The sequence below is a fragment of the Rhagoletis pomonella genome, unplaced genomic scaffold, assembly GCF_013731165.1.
Source record: "Rhagoletis pomonella isolate Grant_MI unplaced genomic scaffold, Rhpom_1.0 Rhpom_scaffold_04187, whole genome shotgun sequence".
NCBI lineage: Eukaryota > Metazoa > Arthropoda > Insecta > Diptera > Tephritidae > Rhagoletis > Rhagoletis pomonella.
In genome coordinates, this window is record NW_023462737.1 from 1 (window position 1) to 6,221 (window position 6,221).

Here is a 6,221-nt window from a genome sequence, read left to right on the forward strand (position 1 = left end):
TTGCATTGCACTGAATTAAGTTTTTGTATATATTTTGATGCACAGTGCCACTCCGCGATCAAGGAATTATAAGTTCGAAAAATATGGGTTTGCAAATTAAAATTAGCTCATTTTACGGGGACAGTTATTATACATTTTGAAAAGTTATTAATTAGCTTACAATAGCCATTGAAACTTGGTTTAATTTGTACAAGACAATTAACTAATTTTCCATTTAGTAGCCGGTCACTTCACATAATGCAATTTTGTGAAGTAAAATTTCTCGAATTTAGCAGCTAATTCGGTCTGTCTTCCTACTGTTTGCTGTTTGCTTTTTTTCACTGCACACCTGTGGACTCGTTCGCACTAAGGCGGTTCGCTGTATAAGCAATTGCCCAGGCCGAAGAGCCGCACTAGCGTTGTATTTACATTTGTGGCAATCATTGCAGTTTGGTTTGTTGTTGCCCACAGGGTGCCAATTTCAAAATCTCTTTGATAAACGAGTAAAATCGGCTGTTTCTATCTCGTCTTCTCGTTGTATAGCTGCACTGCGGCTGGTTGGCCGTCGACGAGACGGTTTTTCTTGGTGTTTTGTGGCATAAAATTATCAAATAAATACTATTTAAAACAAGTAGTTTTAATTAAATACTACTTTACTACTACGGTCAGCTTCGTGCAAGTGAGTGAGAAATTATCATTCAAAAAAGATTGTCTGATTTGGTGATTTTTCCTGCTTCTAGACGAGTAATATACATACATATGCCTAGTGACCTCAAAGTGTAAAGATGTGAGATTTTCCATGACTAAAATGGTTTAAAATATATCTTTAGCATATTTACTAATGTTAAATAACCTGCACCACTTCCGATAGGGTGGAATCATATTTTGCCCAATGTAATAGAAAATTTATATATTTACTTGTGATGCAATGATGTGTAGCAGTTCATGCACGTATGTATGTATATATGTATGTGCAAAAGTTATGAGAACGACAAAAAGCTGTGCTGATTTGAACTGAAAAGAGCACCCTGTCGTTTACGTTGTCGTAGTAACTTCTTGTATCTTGGCCATCGCATTTTCACTTTATGCAATTTAAAATTGTGTTTACAATAACTATGAACCCCATTTTTTGCATATCTACTTGTATTTTCGTACGTAATTGTTTTCTGCGTCGGGAAGTGGCGGCACCAATTTGCCACTGCAACAAAAGTGTGAAAATCAATGGGAAATGAAATGCAACGCATCACAAAATCCTTCTGTCTATCTCATTCACGTTGTATACTGCTGATATGGTTTTCGGCAAATAAAAAATATTCCAGTGTTTTAGTGCATGGTTAAAGATTTGGTAACGTTTGACAATATAAACGAAATGTAATTAAGCTCAACATGTTTATAATACACTTTGATTAAGCTTGAGATAATAGACAGTTTTTTTTTTTGATATTTGTTTAATTTTCCCCATAACAAGGGGAGTAATACATATGTATGTACATTTACAAGTGTTTTAAGTATTTTCTAAAAACAAAATGTAATGTTTTTCTTTTGTGGTAAGTGTATCATTCTGTAAATACCAGGACAAGACTTACATCGGTTTACTTTAGCGTACATCGGCAAGGGTGTGTTTTAGCAAAACTATTGCGAATTTTCTCATGAAGTATGCAAAATCGGGTATTTTTTGCAAAATGTGCAAAATCAGGCATTTACTGCAAATTATGCACTAACGATTGAATGCAATTTTAAACAAAAATTTCATGATCCCTAGTAATAACTAATAAAAAATTCAAAATTCAATTTTTGTTTTACATGATCAAATTACAACTCCCACATAATAGTTGTGTTTTCGTATTCTCCAGCAAAAACTATTCAGTAAGTTGCCAGTAACCAAATTTCGGTGAGTAAAAGCATAAACAGACGGCAGCGTTGATCCGGATCAGCTCGGGAATTAACTGCTGTTGATCCGGATTAAGACCGAGTTAATCGGGATCAGCGCTGCCGTCTGTTTAAGCTTTAAGCCAATATTTACTCCCAATGAGTGAAATATGTAAGAAAGTACGAAAACGTAAAACCAGCAAGAAGTTGCTAAGTAGTTTTATGAACAGCTGATTAATTTGTTATTTTCCGATGCAATTTTCTTAGAAAACTAGTATTTTCCATCTTATTATATGTTGCGATCCCGTACGAGTCCAGACCAGTCAGAATCAGACAGATTTTACTGGAAATCGATCCCGTACTCGGTTCTCTGACTATTGAGAGGACAAAAAAGAGAGTAAATACGGTTCTCTCTCTGCCAGAAGTTACCAGTTTTAGTCCGAGAATTTTTTGCTGGTAAATTCTGGTAAATGTGTCAAACGATCTGCTGTAGTGTGTTTGGCAACCAAATTATAAACAAAAGAAAAGTGCACTCTGGTTTTAAAGTATTTTTGGTTATTTACATATGTGAACTGAGTGTGTTTACATACATAATAAGCAAAAATTTACAACCATTTTGGAGGTTATGTTGAAGTTGACAGAAGTTACCATTTTTTACTAGAAAGCGATCCCGTACTTTTCAATGTTACTCTCTCGCTCTGAGCGAATGTTTACTAGTTTTAGTCCGAGGAATACGGGATTGCACCTATGTATTTAAATAGGTTTATTTTGTCAATTGCAACTCTGTGAATTACATTAAGCATCATGCCATCTGCTGTTTTTCTTACTAGCAAATAGTTGCTAGTAAAAATCCGGTAAAACTTGCAAGTTCAGCTGTAATTTTTGCTCTCTCAATTTCCCCCCTTTTGCTAGTTTCTTGCAAGTTTTTGCGCACGAAAATGACATCCAGAAAAGACTAGTAAAATTAGTACTGGATTTACTGGATAGTGCGTACGCGAACAGGGCTAATTTTATGAAAAAATAAATAAAAATATTAGTCACGACTTTTTCAATTTCAGTTGCAATGTTGTTACGGTTTTTCCATTTCAGGTGACGATATGTACTTCATATGTATATTATTAAATTGTTTTTTGAATTTTTTCAGTAATCCATCGTTTCGGGTTTGGCAGGGTCTATTCACACGCGCCACGGTAGCTTTAATGTTAATCCACGGCAATTTTACCGTATGTATGTCAACGGTAAAAAATTGCCGTACCGTATATATCGTGAATTTCTTTAACAATGGGTCTACAGAAAAAACTACCGAGGATCTGAGGGTATCTATATTTTTGAGCAAACGTGCAGCAGCATACCATCAAGTCCAGAGAAGGCTAGAAAAGTAATTCCTCAGTTTTACTAGTTTGGCGATTTTAAACGCTTTTTCATTTTAGTTGATCCTTGACCTTTAAGAAAATTAAAATTGGTTTAAAAGCAAACATTTCTACCTTCAAAAGCCTTTCGGGGGTTTCCGAGGACGAAGAATTTGAATCTGAAGCTGCATTTTGTCTTTAGCAAAAAAAGCCAATGGTTGAAAAACATAAAAAGCGTGTACCGTTTTAAATAAATTCGGTGGGCGCGGGGTATTGGAACTCGTACTACGAAAGTAAGGGTTATAATCTCTAAGCGTGGCCGAAGGAAGAAGTTCCGCCCCTCTTCTCCGGCAACATAGAAAGGAGAATTCTATATACCCATGTCTAAGTCTATGTTTGTTGATTTGTGTAATATAATATATACATACATATATAGTGTTGTTTACTAAGCAAATGAAAAAACTTGAATACTAAATATCTTAAAAACTGGAAGGTTCCCGCACCTAGAAGTGGGTACTTTTGAAAAGGGGATCTCTAGCTTTCCAACGGTACCAATTTTACCACCAAAATCGATAGTATTAAATTAAACGTCCATCGTTTATGAGATTTGAAGCAGGATCAATGAGTTGCAATAATATAGAATATTTTCTTGAAATTTTGTGGAAATTAGGTTTGTATTTTAGGCCAATATTATTGGTTTATTTTAGTTATACATTTTACCTTATAAAGCTGTAAACCCTAAATGCACTATTTTCTTTTTCATTAAAGTGGGAAATTAGACTAAATGTAGTAAAACAGAAATTTCTGTACCGGAAATTGCTATGTGTAACCGTTATAAAGTTTATGATATGTACCTTGTTAATATTCTACCTGATTTAAGCCTCCTCATATGAATATTGTATTAATTTTATGTATATGTATTGTTTTTTTTTTTTACAGATCAAAAACAACATAGTCAGCAAAAACCCACACCAAGTCGTTAAACAATATGCTTAAGCATTTGTTTTCTCATAAATTGCAAGAATTAGTTAAATAAACTGAGATGTCTACAAAAAGAGGAATATAAAAATATTGAATAATTAAAACAAGCTAAAAGCTACCCGACGTAGTAGTTCCGAAATTACATACAATTAAGCGAAATCTTTAAATCGACATAAGTGTGAGATGCAATTTTAGGGAGCAATTGCTAATCAATGCCTGCGACTGCAGGGGTCGTTTATGCGTCTGTGCGTATGAAACGTTATTAAAAAAAAAGGCAAAATATAAATTTTGTTTCGCTAAAAAATTTTCGACTAAGTTGAAACACAACTTAACCAAATAAAACACATGTATATACGTATGTACATATGAAACTGGAATTAAATAGTATCGATATAACAATAAAACAAAACAGAGAGTTGGGTGTTCGCGTTGGTGCGCTTTCGAAACGGTTAGTTCCCGATTTGTATGCTTCATAAAAAATATAAAAATACCCAACAATAGAAGGTTGACATAGTGCACGTTTGGCTGTTAACTGCATTTTCAGATATTTTAATTAAATTACATTTAGTTTCACGAGCAATAAGCCTTTCCGAAACAACCCTTCAATAGACCTAATTCGATTGCTGTGTTGTTTTTTTTTTTTTGTTGTGTAAAAAATCACATACTATTTTCTTGCACAAAACAAGAAGATATGGAATTTGGAAAATTTGGTGTATTTCAATATCTACATAATTAAAACTGGTGTTCATTAAACAACTATTGTAAAATCTGCTTGCTGACAATAAATGCAAACGATTCACAGCAGACCAGCGTCACAAATCTGTCAAACTGAAATTGCTCAACAATATTTTTTTTTTGGCATACACAATTTTTTATATTTGTGTGAAGTTTTCATTTCGTAAATATTAAGAAATATGCGGTTAAAAATAATCAGATAATTAATTGGCCGCCACAGTAATAGCAAATCAGTGTAAGCGGCAGCAATTTCACTTGATCCGAGGAAGAGGAAAATCAAAAAAAACAAACATCTCCGTATATAGCCACAGCTAAATAACGCTTTAATATTCTGCTTCAACCGCACACCGTCCACGTAGAGCTATAAGGACAGCGCACGGGTGCACCGCATTTTCTTAAGGAGAGGAACGGCAGCGGATCATAACTACACCAGGCAGTGACAGCCTCGTTAGGTTGGAACCCACCGAAGCGACTTACAAACAACAACAACAACGACAGCAAACTTTATAAATAAATTCAAAGCGTTGACGGACGAAAACAATATCCTTTGTCTTAAAACTTTGTGGTAAAATCGGAGCTTTTTTGTTCTAAATATAAAATCGCTACTAACAAGCAACACGCGCCCGCCCTAAGCAATTGACTTCATGCAAACCTGTGAATGTAATCGACAGCCGTTAAACGAAAATAACGCATAAAAAAAAAACAAACGCAAAAAAAATATATATCTGTGAGTTTACAACATTGCGTAAGGATTCGTGTGGCCTGGAATGTGAGTAACTGAGTGCGTGTGTGTGCGTGGGATCGCAAATCTAAGGCGCAAAAACATTGTAATTCATAAATGTTATTCTAGTTCGATACCAATCCAAACTCTGCAGTGGTTGTAACAATAGAATTTTTTTTGTTGGAATCTATAAACAAGCACTTTTTCTCACACTAACCAATTGTTTGGTTTGGTGGCTATTTTGCATACATACATATTTGCAACTATTGAATTTTTTCTACAACAACTCAAAATCTACTCTTTTGCTGGCGGCTAAGGCGAAAAGAAACGCACAATTGCGACCACCGCAATAGAAATGCAACGACGGGAAGCTCGTGAAAGGCAGAGCTCGTAAGTACTCACATAATTTTATACATATTCATTCAAGCATTTTCAATAAGTTAGTTATGTACATATGCACATATACAAAAGTTTATATTTTATATTTAAATTAAATTAAGTAGAAATAAAACTATTTCGGGCTATTGCCCTTAGCTGTAATGAAATTAGTGTTATTATTCACAACATAGCTCAAAGTAATAAATAAA

The 6,221-nt window shown here is 34.3% G+C and overlaps 1 long non-coding RNA gene across 1 annotated transcript; it reads left to right on the forward strand.

Moving 5' to 3' along the window:
• The first annotated feature begins 397 nt into the window (after window positions 1–397).
• Window positions 398–5,950, forward strand: LOC118754605. Its single transcript, XR_004994919.1, has 2 exons — window positions 398–658; window positions 4,137–5,950. It is a non-coding gene; the product is annotated as an uncharacterized LOC118754605 (long non-coding RNA).
• Window positions 5,951–6,221: the final 271 nt, after the last annotated feature.